General features: G+C 42.2%; 1 protein-coding gene across 2 annotated transcripts in view; it reads right to left on the bottom strand.

Moving 5' to 3' along the window:
* nr5a2 (nuclear receptor subfamily 5, group A, member 2) overlaps positions 1–20,173 on the bottom strand; it is a 95,123-nt gene that overhangs the window by 54,776 nt on the left and 20,174 nt on the right.

The following is a 20,173-nucleotide window of genomic DNA, read 5'->3' as shown; positions in this document are numbered from 1 at the left end:
TCTCTATACTTTAATATCATCACTCCTTTTTTCTTATTTTCAAAAAGGAACTTCTCTCAGTGCTTGTAATGAAAAATACATATTCTCCCAGAAACCAATTTAACACCTTCATGACCATTGAGGCGAGGACATCAATGTCCAGATCAATCGCTTTGCTCATAGCTTTTGTTCAAAACCACAAGTGCAGATTAATGTTTTCTACTTCACACACACAGAGAGAGAGAGAGAGAGAGAGAGAGAGAGAGAGAGAGAGAGAGAATAAGAGAATAAGAGGGGGAGTGAGATAGAGAAAGAATAAGAGGGGGGTGAGATAGAGAAAGATTAAGAGGGGGAGTGAGATAGAGAAAGAATAAGAGGGGGAGTGAGATAGAGAAAGAAAAAAAGGGGGAGTGAGATAGAGAAAGAATAAGAGCGGGAGTGAGATAGAGAAAGAATAAGAGGGGGAGTGAGATAGAGAAAGAATAAGAGGGGAGTGAGATAGAGAAAGAATAAGAGGGGGAGTGAGATAGAGAAAGAATAAGAGGGGGAGTGAGATAGAGAAAGAATAAGAGGGGGAGTGAGATAGAGAAAGAATAAGAGGGGAGTGAGATAGAGAGAGAATAAGAGGGGGAGTGAGATAGAGAAAGAATAAGAGGGGGAGTGAGATAGAGAGAGAATAAGAGGGGGAGTGAGATAGAGAGAGAGAGGACTTAAGGGTTTTGAGAAAATAAAATACAGTGATTAAGAAAAGAACATTTCCCCCATTTTTCGGGAATGTAAATTCATTGGGAATGGTGTTTTTGGAGAACCCAACAGTAATATGTATTCATCTTCCCCTGCTAAGAAGAGGTCACTGATAATGTTGATAATGGTCTGGAGTCAAAACTGGCAAATGTGTCAAAGCGTGTTATTTTTTATTTTTTCCTTCACCCTTTTTTTGGGTTGTTTTTGGTCGAGTGCCACAAGCATTGTTAAGCGTGGTGGGTATCGCGGCCTAACGAGGGTACACAGCTGGATCTGATTTTAATAAGTAGCTCCATTTTTGATGTGGCCTAATGAACAGATTAATAGAATCTCCTTCAGTGCTCCTTAATGAACAGAGTGAATTGCATTATTTTTGCCCACGAACGCAGCGACTTCACATCCAAAATTACATTTACATAAAGCAAGATGCGCATCTGATTTCGCTCTCTTTCTCACTACTTCTCTCTGTCCTTTTTTCCCTCCTACTAGCTGGATGTGTATCAATGTTCTCTCTGAGAACTACAGGTGAGGTTTGAAGTTCACTTCAATGAGGGGACTCTCGAGCATGGCATCGTTTGAGTTCTCTTCTGTTGGCATCTGTTCGTCTGGTGGCGAACAGGCCTTGTGTATGGTACTATTCACTTGGGGATAGGAATTAATCACCTAGAGTAGGTTCCACTCTTCTCAGGCTGTTACTCAGCCTGCTTCACTTCAAAACACATTCTAACCTAGACATACAGTACTTAGGTGTAGGTGTTTAGATTTGGGTTTCGTTTGTAAAGCATTTTTGTTAACCATGGAGAAAGCCATTCCCAAATGTAATATAATCGATAGTGACTGTAAGGGAGAGGGGGATACCTAGTCAGTTGTACTACTGAATGCATTCACCTGAAATGTGTCTTGATATTTACAAGAAAAATCTGTAAGTAATGTGACACCTCGTTTGGCACAATAACGCTTTAAAACAATATAAAAGAAACAACACACAAAAGAGTGGTTTAATAATTATATAATTGTAATGTCCTTTCTAGTAATTATTTTCCTATGGTAATAATGAAAGGGCAAAATAGCCTAAGTGAGTGAGTAAATCCCTGGGATGTGCTAAGTATGTGACCTAGGGGGAGCCAGCCAGCTAGTTTCTCCTGAGAGAGAGGGCCTATTTAATCTCTCCTATCTATGATCCTGTGGAAATATCCCAGTCTGTTTATCATGGCACAGCCTCTGTTTGGGCCTCGGCCTCTCCCCTGCTGTGGCTAATGGTGATAAGCATGCTGGGAAAATCCTTGGGCCTTATGTGGGCCGCATGTATGAAGTGGGTGCGATGACACAGAAATGCTTTTCAGCTAGAAAGGGAATTTATATATACAGTATAGACAGTATATACAGTATATATACAAAAGTATGTGGACAGCCCTTCAAATTAGTGGATTCGGCTATTTTAGCCACACCCGTTGTTGACAGGTGTATAAAATCGAGCACATAGCCATACAATCTCCATAGTCAAACATTGGCAGTATAATGGCCTTATTGAAGAGCTCAGTGACATTCAACGTGGCACCGTCATAGGTTGCCACCTTTCCAACAGTTCGTCATATTTCTGCCCTGCTAGGGCTGCTCCGGTCAACTGTAAGTGCTGTTATTGTGAAGTGAAACTGTCTAGAAGCAACAACGGCGAAGTGGTAGGCCACACAGAATGGGATCGATGAGTGCTGAAGCACGCAGCGCGTAAAAATCATCTGTCCTCAGTTGCAACACTCCCTACCGAACTAACTCTGAGGCTAGTGTTTGCAGCCTTCTAAAGTAGGACAGTTTTATTGCTTCTTTAATCAGGGCAACAGTTTTCAGCTGTGCTGACATAATTGCAAAAGGGTTTTCTAATGATCAATTAGCCTTTTAAAATGATAAACTTGGATTAGCTAACACAACGTGCCATTGGAACACAGGAGTGATGGTTGCTGATAATGGTCCTCTGTACACCTATGTAGATGTTCCATTAAAAATCAGTCGTTTCCAGCTGCAATAGTCATTTACAACATGAATAATGTTTACATGGTATTTCTGATACATTTGCTGTTATTTTAATGGACAAAAAATAGCTTTCTTTCAAAACAAGGACATTTCTAAGTGACCTGAAACTTTTGAACGGTATGTTTTGATTTCCACATACACCAGATGGGTGGAGTGAAATGTGTTGTTTTACAGGGTCAGCCATACTGTGGTAGTGCAATGCCCCTGGAGCAAATTAGGGTTAAAGGGACATTTACAAAAAAAATCCACTTCATATTCATCATCTCCAGCACCACTCCATCAATGTGAAAATGGCACATTTCTCTGTTTTGTGGAAGAAAAGATTGAGGAAGATACTTTTTCCAATGACATCATCACCATGTGATTCTAACCAATTATGAGTAGGCGTTGCCGACTAATTGTCTACTAATTGGTTGATGATATCATTGGAAACGCTTATCTTCATTTTTATACGACAGAACACTTATCTTCATCTATCTTTTTTTACTATAAAACATAGAAAAACGCAATTTTCACATATGTTGATGTTGGGATGGTGCTGGATCTGATGAAGTTGACATTTGTTCTGTTCCGTACAGTCAGTTTGTATCTGAAGCATTCTGTGAAGTTGATTCTCAGTCATTGGCAACTGCTTCTGATTCTATGTCTGTCTGTCTGTCTGTCCATTCTAGTCTTGGTGCCAGACCAGTCAGTCTAGTGTGGAATAGAGGGGGGCTAATGGTAGGTAGAACACATATGCTTGAACTTTTTTCTCCGTCTTGCACCTGTTTAGATGTTAGATCTAGATTTTATATCAAGTAACTTGGCCAATGTATGCAGGCCTATCCCCTGACCACACAGAAACCCTATACAGATATTATGTCTCTAAACAGCAATAGAAATACCAATGTCCAAACTAAGCCTATACAATGGGCCAGAGAAATGATAACTCATCCTCCCTCAGACTGTTTTTTTTTCATCTGTTTTAGCCTTCACAAAATATCAACAGAGGAGCATTTTCTCTATACCATGGAAAACCGCAGAACATTCATATTGAAGTGGACATTTTACAAGGCAAAGAGTTAAGTATAAATATATGCATAGATACTGTATATAAATAAATAAATATACAGATGAAGTCGGAAGTTTACATACACTTAGGTTGGAGTCATTAAAACTTGTTTTTCAACCACTCCACAAATTTCTTGTTAACAAACTATAGTTTTGGCAAGTCGGTTAGGACATCTACTTTGTGCATGACACAAGTAATTGTGCATGACACAATTCCAACAATTGTTTACAGACAGATTATTTCACAATTCCAGTGGGTCAGAAGTTTACATACACTAAGTTGACTGTGCCTTTAAACAGCTTGGAAAATTCCAGAAAATGAAGTCATGGCTTTAGAAGCTTCTGGTAGGCTAATTGACAAAATTTGAGTCAATTGGAGGTGTACCTGTGGATATATTTCAAGGCCTACCTTCAAACTCAGTGCCTCTTTGCTTTACATCATGGGGAAATCAAAAGAAATAAGCCAAGACCTCAGAAAAACAGTCTGGTTCATCCTTGGGAGCAATTTCCAAACACCTGAAAGTACCACGTTCATCTGTACAAACAATAGTACGCAAGTATACACACCATGGGACCAAGCAGCCGTCATACCGCTCAGGAAGGAGATGTCTTCTGTCTCCTAGAGACGAACGAACTTTGGTGCGAAAAGTGCAAATCAATCCCAGAACAACAGCAAAGGACCTTGTGAAGATGCTGGAGGAAACATGTACAAAAGTATCTATATCCACAGTTAAACGAGTCCTATATCAACGTAACCTGAAAGGCCGCTCAGCAAGGAAGAATCCTCAGCTCCAAAACCACCATAAAAAAGCCAGACTACAATTTGCAACTGCATATGGGGACAAATATCATACTATTTTGGAGAAATGTCCTCTGGTCTGATGAAACAAAAATAGAACTGTTTGGCCATAATGACCATCGTTGCGTTTGGAGGAAAAAGGGGGAGGCTTGCAAGCCGAAGAACATCATCCCAACCGTAAAGCACGGAGGTGGCAGCATCATGTTGTGGGGGTGCTTTGCTGCAGGAGGGACTGGTGCACTTCACAAAATAGATGGCATCATAAGGTAGGAAAGTAATGTGGATATATTGAAGCAACATCTCAAGACATCAGTTAAAGCTTGGTTGCAAATGGTTCTTCCAAATGGACAATGACCCCAAGCATACTTCCAAAGGTGTGGAAAATGGCTTAAGGACAACAAAGTCAAGGTATTGGAGTGGCCATCACAAAGCCCTGACCTCAGTCCTAGAGAACATTTGTGGGAAGAACTGAAAAAGCGTGTGCGGGCAAGGAGGCCTACAAACCTGATTCAGTTACAACAGTTCTGTCAGGAGGAATGGGCCAAAATTCACCCAACTTATTGTGGGAAGCCAAAACATTTGACGCAAGTTAAACAATTTAAAGGCAATGCTACCAAATACTAATTGAGTGATAGTAAACTTCTGACCGACTGGGAATGTGATTAAAGAAATAAAAGCTGAAATAAATAATTCTCTCTACTATTATTCTGACATTTCACATTCTTAAAATAAAGTGGTGATCCTAACTGACCTAAGACAGGGAATTTTTACTAGGATTAAATGTCCGGAATTGTGAAAATCTGAGTTTAAATGTATTTGGCTAAGTTGTGTGTAAACTTCCGACTTCAACAGTATATATATATATATATATATATATATATATATATATATGGCTTCTGATTGGTTACTTGGGGTAGAGCAGACCGTCTGCCTTTGTGAGAGGCCGGGAAGAGGGGAGGGAGCGTGTGTGTGTGTGTCTCACAGAGAGTCGTATTGTGATCGATACTGCTGAGGCACGGAGATTGATAAGTTCCCATAGTGACCGCATTAACAGACTCAGGAGGCTGTCCCCTGACCTATAGAACATACTTTGTTCGATTAGCCTCCCACCGCAACCCCTTCCTCCCCTCCTGTCCCAACGCCTCCCACCCCAAACCCTTCCTCCCCTCCTATCCCATGCCCAATGGCAAAGGAAAATATTTAAAGTGGCGCTAACCCTGCTCTAATAAGGTCCTTCCTGTGCGCTCCTCACCTCATTACGCCTCAGCACTGATACGGATCCACTGGAGAAATTAGAGATGCATCTCTGATGGAGGGATATCTGTCATTTTTTTCTATTGTTAGCCATTTTTTTCTATTGTTAGCCATGTTAGTAGACATTGTTTACGTACTATATCTTTTGGGTTATGATGGGGAACTAAGTTCATGAGACATTTGTAAGTTGTATTCTTCAAGAATCAATGGGTATATATTATGCATGTATAAGTCCAAAAGTGGGTGTAGCAACTAAGGATTATAGCATTAAAGAGGGAAAACTGAACTTTTGTCAGAAAGGGGCACACCTCCCCACACCAATAGGCAAACGCATAAAACGAAGGCCCAAAACTTGTGTTTTCTGTGGTTTAATGAATTAAGAAATCATAATAGAGTATGAATCATACTGCCAACAATCAAGCCCACATTTTGCGTAAACAATTAGCAACTAAACTTACATAGTGTGTCTTTAATGAGCTACAGTCAAAGTTTCCACATATCCAAAATAGACACTGAATTAATTGGATACATGACGGACAGCAGTTGTCCACACTAGCTGCTCTAGCTACATACAAACAGTTAAAAGAGCGAACTATGAGAACAGTTGGCCAACACAGAGAAGAGGTAAACACAAAGTCTCTTTGGTGTGTGTTGTTGGGAGTGTCTTGTTGTTTTCAAGGTCACTAAAGAAAGTAACAAACCCTTCCTCTCAGATTTCAGACAGGGATTTGCAGAACAAATCAGGTATCCCAACTTATGTATTCCTTTTCCCCCGATGAATAAGCATATGAAAGATATAAAAAATCAATAAGGCAAGAGAGAAACTGACCAGAGAGACGCTAGTCATGAATTTCAATAGACATATTTATATGGTGTACTTATTGTTGACTAGTTTGAGGTTCGCCATACTCCTTAAATTCTACCAGTGGGGTACACTGGAGTCAACTGGATAGCCCTAAAATAGATAAAAGGTAGTCCTTTATAATAACTCCATGTAACAAAGCACTTATAATGGATTAGTAAATAGTTTATTCATAGTTTATTAATCATTACTCCCACATTTGTAAATGTTAGTAACCTAGTTACTACATTTAAAATATTAAATAATGATTAATAAGATCATTCATACAATGTTTAATATAGGTCTTTATAAACCATTTACTAATCATTAGTTAAGACTTTCTGCGCAGCCTCATCTAAAGTGTGGGCTATTTATATATATTTTATCAATGTTTTGAGTGACCAGTCTAATTTCTCACAAAAAGATGGACATGCCATTGGTAGACATTCCTGCTGTACCTGATGCTCCTTAAGGTCTCAAAATGGTTGAGTGAAATAATGTTACTCTATGCTGAGTAAAATAACGTTCTTAGTCCAAAAATGCTAACAAAACGCTAAGAGTTTCTTTGCAATCACTTTTCTACCAAAATAAATGTTATCACGTTATCATTACAGTTTCTGTATATCATGTTGTCGTTTTTACTGCAGTACACCGTACGTATGTATGGACCATAGTGTATTTTGTGTTCTATTCATGTTATTCATGTTTTCAAGTACTGGTGACAAATAATGCATTCCGATTCTTGTATAGATTGTAATGGACACATATGATGTGTGTAAAATGCTTTTTGGAAGGTTGTACTGATCATGATGAGGATGTGTGGCACCATGTTTGTTGATCATGTCTGGTTGTCACGTAAATCGTACGCGTCAAAGGGCTAATGATTAGTAAATGGTTTATAAGGACCTATATTATGTAATGATTAATAAATAATAAATACATGATTTACTAATACAATATAAATGCTTTATTTTGTGGAGTTATTATAAAACACTACCAAATAAAATCTAGACATCTTTGATTGCTGGGAAATCCTGTCAGGATATGATAACATATAATCAAATGTACAGCATTGAGTAGAGATGCATTTTAGGAATAGCAAACTGTTTGTAGCCTGACCTCAGATCTGGTGGCATGCCACAGCTATACAACACAAACAGATCTGGGACCAGGCTAGGGAAACACAAGGCAAAATCACACACAAATGTGGTTATGAGAAAGAAACACAGTTGGTACAGCTGCTTCATTTCTGGATTTGAAATAGTCAGTTAAGTGCATGGAGTAGACCATCTATGAGTACCGTTGTTGATATGTTCATAATACGTTTTTTAAAAATGGCAGGAGTTTGCTGCATGGTATCTTGAGGGCTTAACGCTAAGAAGCTATCAACTAATGATCAAAAACAGAGAGGCGTAATCAATTATTCGAATTAACATTAGGCTCCTAATATAGATGACGCCAGGGGAGCAGGAGCTCCCAAAGGTAACCCTCCATGAGACACACACACTTCCACACACACATATATACACACACACTCCTTAACCCCCTGCCCCACAAACACACTCCGAATCCTTCCCCGACACCCACCAACCAAACTCCCTCCAAACTGAAATACAGTGAGAAAATAATGACTTCCAAATGTGAAATGAGTTTGTGCTCTGTAAGTCTAAGGCGCTGGGTAGTATTGATCTATTCCACAGTGTTCAATCTAGCAGGCAATACTCTGCATTAAGCCTGGGCAGCCGATCCCTGAGTGATCTGTGGTGGGCTCATTTGATTTTCATTCCATGCCTTGTTTGACTTGATTCTGCGATTTATGGCTATAGGCTACTTTATGGTAAGGAGGGCTGTCGATATTGTGTGTGTAGGGTGGGTGGGGGGGTGTAGGGTGTGTGTGTGTGTGTGTGTGTGTGTGTGTGTGTGTGTGTGTGTGTGTGTGTGTGTGTGTGTGTGTGTGTGTGTGTGTGTGTGTGTGTGTGTATGTACAGCGCCTTGCAAAAGTATTCATCCACATTGGAGTTTTCATATTTTGTTGCATTACAACCTGTAATTTAAATTGATTTTTATTTGGATTTCATTTAATGGGCATATACAAAATAGTCAAAATTGGTGAAGTTACATTTTTTAAATAACTATTAAAAAAAATAATAATAACATGGAAAAGTGGTGCGTGCATATTTATTCCCCCCTTTTCTGTGAAGCCCCTAAATAAGATCTAGTGCAACCAATTACCTTCAGAAGTCACATAATTAGTTAAATAAAGTCCACCTGTGTGCAATCTAAGTGTCACATGATCTGTCACATTATCTCAGTATATATACACCTGTTCTGAAAGGCCCCAGAGTCTGCAACACCACTAAGCAAGGGGCACCACCAAGCAAGCGGCACCATGAAGACCAAGGAGCTCTACAAACAGGTCAGGGACAAAGTTGTGGAGAAGTACAGATCAGGGTTTGGTTATAAAAAATTATCCGAAACTTTGAACATCCCACGGAGCACCGTTAAATCCATTATTAAAAAATGGAAAGAATATGGCACCACAACAAACCTGCCAAGAGAGGGCCGCCCACCAAAACTCACGGAACAGGCAAGGAGGGAATTAATCAGAGAGGCAACAAAGAGACCAAAGATAACCCTGAAGGAGCTCCAAAGCTCCACAGTGGAGATTGGAGTATCTGTCCATAGGACCACTTTAAGCCGTACACTCAACAGAGCTGGGCTTTACGGAAGAGTAGCCATAAAAAAGCCATTGCTTAAAGAGAAAAATAAGCAAACACGTTTGGTGTTCGCCAAAAAGGCATGTGGGAGACTCCCCAAACATATGGAAGAAGGTACTCTGGTTAGATGAGACTAAAATTGAGCTTTTTGGCCATCATGGAAAAACACTATGTCTGGCACAACCCCAACACCTCAAATCACCCCGAGAACACCATCCCCACAGTGAATCATGGTGGAGGCAGCATCATGCTGCGGGGATGTTTTTCATCAGCAGGGACTGGGAAACTGGACAGAATTGAAGGAATGATGGATGGTGCTAAATACAGGGAAATTCTTGAGGGAAACCTGTTTCAGTCTTCCAGAGATTTGAGACTGGGACGGAGGTTCACCTTCAAGCAGGACAATGACACTAAGCATACTGCTAAAGCCACACTCGAGTGGTTTAAGGGGAAACATTGAAATGTCTTTGAATGGCCTAGTCAAAGCCCAGACCTCAATCCAATTGAGAATCTGTGGTATGACTTAAAGATTGCTGTACACCAGCGGAACCCATCCAACTTGAAGGAGCTGGAGCAGTTTTGCCTTGAAGAATGGGCAAAAATCCCAGTGGCTATATGTGCCAAGCTTATAGAGACATACCCCAAGAGACTTGCAGCTGTAATTGCTGCAAAAGGTGTCTCTACAAAGTATTGACTTTGGGGGGGTGAATAGTTATGCATGCTCAAGTTTTCCGTTTTTTTTTGTCTTATTTCTTGTTTGTTCTATAGTAAAACATATTTTGCATATTCAAAGTGGTAGGCATGTTGTGTAAATCAAATGATACAAATCCCCCCAAAATCCATTTTAATTCCAGGTTGTAAGGCAACAAAATAGGAAAAATGCCAAGGGGGTGAATACTTTCGCAAGCCACTGTATGTATGTATGTGTGTGTGTGTCTGTGTGTGTGTGTGTGTGTGTGTGTGTGTGTGTGTGTGTGTGTGTGTGTGTGTGTGTGTGTGTGTGTGTGTGTGTGTGTGTGTGTGTGTGTGTGTGTATGTACAGTATATGAGTGTTTGTATGGGAAATGACACACGTACATGGATATAGACTAGCCTTTATAATGCAGTCCAGTGGAGATACACTTGCCCGGCCTCGTTGAGTAGACAAGAGTGTTTTAAAATGCACAGACAGATGCTTCTCTCAGTCTGAAGAGGAGACATACATTCCCATTAGCACTAACAGACTGTCTGGCTCTGGCACTTCACAGCTGGGGCCACTCAGAAACCCACTTTGATTGGGGCTTTGATATGAAATTAACATCTGAATTAAACAAATTGATCTATGGATGTGTGATCTAAACACAAACAATTAGTGAGATGTAATTGAATGACTAGGCTGTGAAAGGTTGTCTCTCTTGTGGATAGTGAAAAGCCTTCTTTATCAACAGACCATTGTGACGAATGTATCAGGGAGAGTGTGTGTGTTTGTGTGTATCACGCTTACATAACTCTTTTGAGAGACTGAAGGCCGCTACAGTTCTGTCTGTGTGTGTCTGTGTGTGTGTGTGTGTGTGTACCTACGTTCACGTGTGTGTACCTCTGAAACAATCTGTCTATCTATTCACCTCTCTCAATTGAATGCCCCTGTCGACACCCCTAGCAGGGTGGGTTCTGGGGCAGTTAAAACGTGCTGGGCCTTGAGTCCATTCGGAATATTTTGTTTTTATTTTTCATTGTTTCAGTGATCGTAAAAAAGTTCCCTTTTATCCCCCTTTAAGTGTGCAATCTAAAAGGAACGCAGTCATAATATCTATTATTAGACTATACGCTTATTTAATATGTATGGATAATTTAGTTCTGCACCATGCCAGGTGCTGAGTTAAGGAGAGAGAGAGCGCGAGAGAGCGAGAGAGAAAGAGAGCGCGAGAGAGAGAGCGAGAGAGAGAGAAAGTAAAAAAAGACAGAGAGAAAGAAAGAAAATGAAAGAAAGAAAAAGAAAGAAACACGATTACGAACAGGTGTTTTTCTCCTACTATTGCGGTCCGTGATGCAAAATACATTTTATAGGTGCATGGTGGGCCTCGTGAATTTCTCGCCCGTCGTAACTGACGCTCACGTCTAGCGTTACCCCCTCCAGAACCCACATGTCATTCATCAGAGTACAAATCTAATCACCCCTACGTTGGTTAAACATAAGTTCCCCCGAACCCCCCCCCCCTGTTGTAAGCCTGCATTCTCTCTATCCTTTCATCCTATTGCTTATCTATTGTCTTTGGTCTCTCTCTCTCTCCCTCTCTCTCTTTCTCTGTTTCTCTCTCTCAGCGAGACGCCTCTGTCCACTGTGTCCAGAATAGCCGCCCGTAAATAAGCAGCAAAAATAGACGTAGAGAACAACTGTTGACAGGTTGTGTGACGAGGGTGGCAGACCTCAGCCAGCCAGCCAACCTCCAGCCAGCACCCCAAATTACAAGCAGATAATTAAGGCTGGGGCTAACAATGGAGAGCGAGACCCGCAATAAGCCTGAATCATGATTGTAGGAGAGAGACAAGGCCCTGTTGTAGTCGGACATATTAAGATACATGAGATGTATCTTTAGATGGAAAACAAGTGGATGGAAAACATGTGAGGGATAGATACATCAGTAACACTTCATAATAACTTTCATGATTAAGCATTGATAAATGATTTATAGATAGTGTAAGTACAATTAAAAATGTGTATATAATTATTCATAAGCATTTTATAAACATGTATCTAAGCAATTACAAGTGCTTTTTCATTAACATTATTATTAAGTTTATAAATCACTTGAAGTGACCACATGGCTTTGTGTAGTGAGTTTAGTTTGGAGATGGCAGGGTCCGGTCAACATGAGTCCAGAGAGGCCACACCTTAGCCCCTTTGACCTAAAGGAAACTCAGGGAGTAAATACTAGCGCTTGGTGTGTATATGTATTGTCTGTGACAACACATTACCAGCAGACCTGCAGATAACAATGCTTTACTGGAAGCCACTTGTTTTCTCTCAGCTCTTGTGAACTCTTGAGCAATATGTTGTTGTTAAGTTTTTTGATGGAAGACACTGGAAAGTGGACTCCCTCCGTATGCGCTATTGTTTTTAATGTCGGCTCATAACAATAGTGAGGGTGGAGAAGTCTAAGAGTTTGTTCGATGGAGACACCGCCCGAGTTAGCGTTAGCATCAGAGCCGTTGAGTTGATTTGTTAGCAGGCTAGCCGGCTAAATCAACTCCCATTATCCATTTTGTTTTCCCATTTCACCACCACTCGCTCGCCCGCTGATTTTGCACGCCTAGTCGTGGGCGGCGTCGTGGAACTGCACAGGAGTAGTGTGGGCCCCCGCGCTAACAGCATTGCCGAGCGTCCACAGACTCCACACCTTAATCAGCACCATGGCCTGCCACTAAAAAGGCTCTTACTCTGATCGTCCAGATTATTTTTTCCCCTTCTTCCTTTGCATATTTCTTTGCCAGTCTAAGAGGAAGAGAACGAAAGGAAGGAGGAGGGGGGGAAACGGCAAGCGCGGAAGAGAAGAGTCTGAGGCGGATGAGTCTATCAGTTTCTTCTCCAGGAACTTGTAGTTCATGCCAGCCTTTTATCCACCATCAAAGCAACAAGTGGATGAGCAGACTCAGCGAATCCTCGAAGCTCTCCCCGATGTCTCGTTCTCCGCCCGTCTGTGGGGATAGCCAGCCCTAAATCTTTCCTTTTAACAAGTGCCTCCGCTTCCTTCCGGTCCCGGGGAGAGTCTCAGGAGACTACCGGGGCTCTAGGATGCAACGTTCTGGACTTGTCCAGACTTGTCTTCTAGGCCGGGGATATTGCTGTCCAGGGACCAAGGGAGGACCGACAATGGGAAGTAATGGTCGAACAAGACAGACAGGGGGAAAGAACGGTCCAGAGTGGTTGTCAATGGTCAAATGGGGCTGAAGCGACTCTAAAGCGACTAGGCATGAAAAAACAGACATGGTTTAGCAGTAAATAAATGGAGTGAGTGATCTGTCAAATGTCAATGTAATTTTATGTATATCCTGGATTCTTGTAGTAGCTCAAGACTTAAAATGGTTCCATTTTGAGAACCTTGCTTGCCAGATGTCTATATGCTCTCTGTCTAAAATCCATCATATTATCTGACACTATATTAAAAAAAGGAACATTTCGGCATATATCGGAATTATCGGAAAGCTAAAATACGCAGCTTTTTTTGCCCGTTGTTCAGTCATTTATGAATGAAAAGAGGCTTTTATGACCTCCCTCGCGCTCCATCCTGCCCTGATCAACCAGATTTTGTTACCACTAAAATAGCAACTTAAAAAAACAGGCTGCCAGCAGACTTCAGCCTGGGACAGAGACAAGAGAGAGAGGGGGTGGGGAGGGTGGGACAGAGACAAGAGAGAGGGGAGGGTGGACAGAGAGAGAGGGAGAGAGAGGGGGGCAGAGTGAGTGAGCAAGAGTGAAGTTTGGTGAGAGAGAGTGGGAAGCAAGAGAGAGAGAGAGAGAGAGAGAGAGAGAGAGAGAGAGAGAGAGGGGGGGGAGCATGAGCAAGTGAGCAAAAAAAATATGTACAGGAGCAGGCCCTTACAAAAACTCACACGCCATCTCCAATTGTGGCTGCCTGGCGGGGCACGGCGGGGGGATATCATCTATCAGTGGACAAATGCAGGGACTGAGAATGCTGCTCCTCAAATGAAATAATATATCTTTGAAAACCTATGCCTGCACCAGGCCCAGGGCCCATATATCAAGCCTGAGCGTCTGGTGGATCCGGTCCAGGCCCATTAACCTTCCACCTGTTTCCCCCCCTGTCCTTCACCATGCACCCTTGCCCTTGGTATGCCTCTCCCCGGGCCTTGTTCATCTTACCCCTCCTCCCTCCTTTCTTCTTCTCCATCACTCTCTTCCTCTTTTTGACTCTTTCTCTCTCACTGGGGCACTAATGTAAAGTGAGAGAGAGAGAGAGAGAGAGAGAGAGAGAGAGAGAGAGAGAAAGAGAGACAGGGGGCTAGCCTGTGGAATAATTCAAATGCAATGGACCAGGGACACAGTTACAAATCTCTGCCAGCTGGGACGCCAGCGGCGCGCACGCAGTTTGTCAGAGCTGACCTCAGTGACAAGAGCGCGACGAGAGGGAGAGTGGGGGGTGGGAAGTATGGCTTGGGGATGGCAGTGGGGTGGCGGGGGTTTGGGTGAGGGGGTGTAGATATAAATCCGACCCCCCTTCACCTCCATCCCGCCTTTCACCCCTCGAGTTCACAGATCACGCCTAAAACGCCTTATTAATTTCCCCCGGTTATGGGGCGTAAAAAAACACAATCAGGGTGTGTGTGTGTCCCGCCAGCACCTTAAAATTGGATCGCTCAGAGAGAGGTTGCAGTGGGAGGGGAGAGAGGAGGGGTCGAATGCGGGGAGGTTGTAGAAAAAAGGCTGCAATTTCACAAAAGTAAATTCATGTAATATGTATGGCCGGTGAAATTATGCGGCTGTGTGGGAAAGCATCAGATCAGTACATTATACACTCAGATAAATCTATAAATTGAGAATATTCAGGTACGTTATAAAACCCCTGGGATTCTGACTGTCGTCCTGAGAGATTGACTGACGTACACGCTATAAAAAATGCATGTACACAAACACACTGCACATACACACACACATCTACGCCCTATAGACTATAGAGGGACGTATGAATGGCAGTACACGGAGTAAGCACTGTAAATAATTCCATTGCTGATCTATATTTTTCAATTGGAGAAATGTTTTTTTTTGCGATTCTATCTTTCTTCTTTCATAGGCCTTACATAGCTTAGAGTCAATGTTGCTGTTCCTTACATTTTTTGTGAATACATCTTTACTCACTGGTTGATTGAATCAATGTTGATTCCAAGTTATAAACAATTCAAATCTATGCGATAACATGGAATCAACGTGGAAAACTGATTGGATTTGCAAAAAGTAATCAACGTAAGGGAATTTTGTCTTTGTTTCACTCAACTTTTAATCTAAATCCAATGACATGGTGACATGTTTTGTTGATTTCATGTTGAATTCACGTTAGTTGACAAATCTACCCAATGTAAATCAAAACTAGATGTTGAAATGACATCTGTGCCCAGTTGACTGAATTAATTGGAGAGATCATGTAGGTATATCTCCAGTACCCAAAACAAAACCATTTAACAATTTAATTCAACCACAAAAAATAATATGTCTACGTAATACTGTGTTAAAACTGCAATATGTGTTTGACTGAATGAAGCATTTAAGTCAAAGACAAGCAGTGAAGTCAAGAGGCAGACTGAGGCTTCTCTGCTCTCCTATCCTATACTTTCCTCTCCACCCCTCTCCTCTCCTCCGTTCTCCTCTCCTTCGCTCTCCCCTCCCACCCCCCCCCCCACCCCCCCCCCCCCCCCCCCCCCCCCCCCACCTCTCCTCTCCTGTCCTCTCCTGTCATCTCCAGCTGCTAATCCAATAAGGACCTGGGCAGCACAGCTGGGTATGGGCCCAGAAACAAGGCCCTAATACAGTCCCCCCTCACTTAATGGCAGGTCTGGTATTGTCATCGTCATTACCTCGGAGGAGAGGAACCCCAAAGCCCAAGCTGTCCCAGAACAACCGTGAAAGGACTAAAATAAATATTGCCGCCACATGTCAAAGCGTCATGGGCTTTACCCGGTTTAGTTTTATCAGGTTGACGGACTAAATCTACTTGTTATGTTACAGTGCGTGTGTGTGTTTGTGTGTACGTGCATGTGCGCGTGTCGGGTCCATTTTAACTGCAGAATAAACAAGTAAGTTGTCTTGTCACAACACAATTATTCTGTGGTGGAATAATAGAGTAATAATAGTGGGGTTATAAAGTATCAGAGGATAAAAACAAAACTAAAAGCAGGGAGGAATAATAGAAACATAATAGAAACAGATGAATCAATAACCACAATTGGAGACTTAATTCGGTCCCATTGTGTTGGTGGAAGCTAGAGGAAAAGCGCGGCTCACGCATCCTATCCCTGGAACAATGGTGGAGAGGCCCAGAAGCCGAGGTGGTTCTCTCCATGGACCCCGGTATGAATCATTCCTCAGCTCATGGGCAGAGCGGCTAATGACACACACACACACACACACACACACACACACACACACACACACACACACACACACACACTCATGCACATACAGACAACCTGACACACACACATGCCTGCACATACAGACACAGACAAACTGACATACACACAGAAACACATTTACAAAGCCACACATAGAGTAAACACACACACACAGAGACAGACATACGCATGCATGCACACATGCACCACACATGCACGCGCACGCACACACACACACGTGCAGCATGAGTAAGTCTGATCGTACCTGTGAACCCAATGGCAGCCCGGCCCTGAGAAGAGACACACTAATAGTCTGGGTAATGATTGGTTGGAAAAAGCTCTTAAGGCGGAGGGACTGCGCTTGTGTGTGTGTGTGTGGGTGTGTGTGTGTGTGTGTGTGTGTGTGTGTGTGTCAACCAAACTTAACCTTGGCTCAGATCTGGTCTAGAAGGGGCATCAATAACAATCCCAATAACGACCCCACTAGAAATTATGCCCTCGGAGAAAGAGGTTGATAAAACGTTGATGAAATGTAAACATGTCAATTAGTCATTTATTACCATTGCATTCCACAGGTTGGTGTGATTGGGTGTTTATTAAATGGTGCCTGGCATAAAGGCTTGCCAGGATATGGGAGGAGTGCCACAGACACATGCCAACCCTGCGGTACCACCCCCTCAGTGACATCTAGCCACACTGAGCCACACATCTGTTTCCCTCTGTGCCCAGAGCGAGCCCAGCAATAATGGGAAGGGACGCTACTCCTAAAACACACACACACTCACAAGCACACACACACACATGCACACTTGCAATCAAAATGACACTCACATGCAAAAAGACACCCCTCCCAAAACTCCATACTTTTCCCCTCTCATATTACCATTTATTACAGTAATAACCAAACCAGGACACCTGGCTTAAAAAAGTCAAAATGTGAAACGAGTTAAGACTGAGGTAGGTAGGGATGGAACCAAAAAAAGATACATAAAAGTACAGTTAAAGATCCAATCCAAAGGTGTGAGAATTGTGAAACGATTCTTGGCCAAGTGTCTTTCTTCTCCGGCTGCTCAGCTGCAGAGCAACACAATGGGGCTCCTCTCTTCAGTGATATCTAATGGCTAAATATTTATGACTCCTGTAACCAGGTCCAACTTATGGAAAATAAATCTTTAAACACTTTTGGCAGAAGCTTCTCGCCACTCGGCTCCATTACCATATCAATTATTTTGTTCTTACCAAGCTAATAATAGGGGCCTGTAGATGGAGGGGTATTTATAGTGCCCTCGGAGCCGGGGTCTCAGACCAGCTTTTATTCCATGAGTATTTCCTGTGTTTATCGCCCGCTCTCTGTCCTCATTTTGAAATTATTTATATATTAGATGTAGCAGTCTACAGAGGTCACCAGTAGTAAGTAGTATTTGAATGTCTCTCTGAGATATGGCGAAGTGCAGAAATGCACATGGACACACGCATACACACATTTTATGATTCGGACACTGACGATCACAGATTGAGTCAAATCACCTGAAAATCTGTCTGAAAACAGCACTTTTAAATCATTGAATTAGTATGAAAACACTACATACAGTACAAGTAAATGTAGACATTTATCTTCCTACAGCAGCATGTGTGGTTCAGCGTGTTGAAAAGGCCAAAATGCAGGGGGGCAACATCCCACAAAGCCTCTCTGTCTACTGTATCAGTAGCTGCCTTAGCTTAGCAGAGCTCCAATTTGCCAGCACTTGTGGAAACAGTGCAGGGCTTACACAGGGCTTTTCTCTCATCACCAACACTAAGTTTTCTGCTCAACAATAGCTGTACAACTATCTGCTAATTACAAACAAGAGGGGGTGGGGTCTAGTGTACAGGGAAAGCTGTTAGTGCCTGCCTGCTAGCACACTATTTTTCAGCCCTGCTAGGCAAGCGCCTTTAGTCTAAACTCGAGTAGCTAGATGAGGTAGCGTAAAAAAACGCCCCCCCTAATTATTCAGTAACTTCAGCGAATCAGTGAATTAACCCCCCACCCCGCCCCTCTGTGACCTCGCCTGCTACCGCGTGTCCCCGTACCACTACAGAAGGGGCGGCGGAACACAGGAATATTGGTGCAGGAATTAGCCCCCAAATTTACCGTGGGTCGTTCTCCACCATTTTAAAACACCTGAGGCTCTGTTCCAATTGAGTCCATGAGTAATATGGACAGTCATTAGCTTGGACATAATGATATTTCATTCTGAAGTGAACGAGGGGCGACATCTACAAGTGGATATAGGTAATTGAATTCGAATGGAGAGTTTAGAGAGGTATGCTGCTCCACACACTGCACAATGATCATTCAGCGGCTTAAATGGGCAAAAAAAAAAAACATGGACAACCACGCCCAACTCTCCTGTCCATATACTCAGTGAAGTACTGTACAATAAAACATTTTTATTTTATGCTAATTCAGATACAGAAAATGTCAATAGGGAATGGCCGCGTGATAAATGTCAACATGTGTTTTCGAGAGCTCTTGCCCCTAATACAGAATTGGATTGTGTTGAATATTACATTTCTATTTCCCTCCCCTAAAAATTCAGAGGACTGTAATGGGGGCCCTAGTACATGAATATGCAGTCATGCCTTTGGCTACCGAGTAAACAGACAAAAGAGTGAGATAAGAGAGGTGGCAGAGAAAGAGAATTAAAGAAAAACAGGTGATCCACACAGACTCATCAGAGCTTTTTCATATTGCTCTCCGCATATTAACCTTCTCTACTGAACGAATAAACCTCGGAGCAAACGAAACCACGCTTGGAAACATTTCCCGTTCCTCTCAGGGACTGAAAATGTTTGGAATAATCTGTTTTTTACAGGAAGACTCGTCGTTGGCCATCTAGGGTTGTTTTGGTAAGCAGCTGTTAGTGATTGGTTGACAAAACATGACAAAGTATGTCAACCAAACTTGACTTTGGCTCCAAACTGGCCAGGAAAACTGTCTGCTGCAGTATCCTCACTGAAAGCAGGGCTTTCGGAAACAGAGTTCGACAACACATCAATGAAATTTAAATACTTCAATTAGGCATGCATTACTACTAAATGGGTTGATTGGGTGAGAATATCAATATCCTAATTCATTCATTAATGAAATGCATTATCATTAATAGTAATAGTAATTAATAGACTGTATTTTTCAAGTATTTTCCATTTACCTCTGCCGCTGTGATGATGCATGCATTTGTGGGCCTGTGATCATATTTTATTTTGTATTTCAATATTTTCATACAGTCCCTGCCTACTTGGATCTCAAAAATGATACAGGGAAAAAGGGCACATCAAATCCAAAATTCAAATCCAAACCAAGAGCAGGGGATCTCGCTGCTTTGAATGAAAAGAGCCTGAAGGCGGCCAGTCAAAGTTTTCCTAACCCATACCCGAAATGTGTCACAGTGTGTAAATAGGGCAGGCTACTGAATTTTGATCAGGATGAGAGATAGACGGCTAAAGCTACACCGCAGCCTTCCCTCTCAGCTTCGTACACATTGCATTAGTGTCGAGCAGACACATAAAAGGGAAAGATTAAAGGCGGGCGAAGATAAAATATTACGGGGGGTTTGACGAGGAGTGAGATCACAGGGGTGTGTGTGTGTGTGTGTGTGGGGGGGGGAAACTGTCAAT

Source organism: Oncorhynchus mykiss, chromosome 5 (assembly GCF_057628025.1).
Source record: "Oncorhynchus mykiss isolate SJ-2025 chromosome 5, ASM5762802v1, whole genome shotgun sequence".
NCBI lineage: Eukaryota > Metazoa > Chordata > Actinopteri > Salmoniformes > Salmonidae > Oncorhynchus > Oncorhynchus mykiss.
Note: the sequence above shows the minus strand (reverse complement) of the source record. Positions and strands in the feature narration are given on the sequence as shown.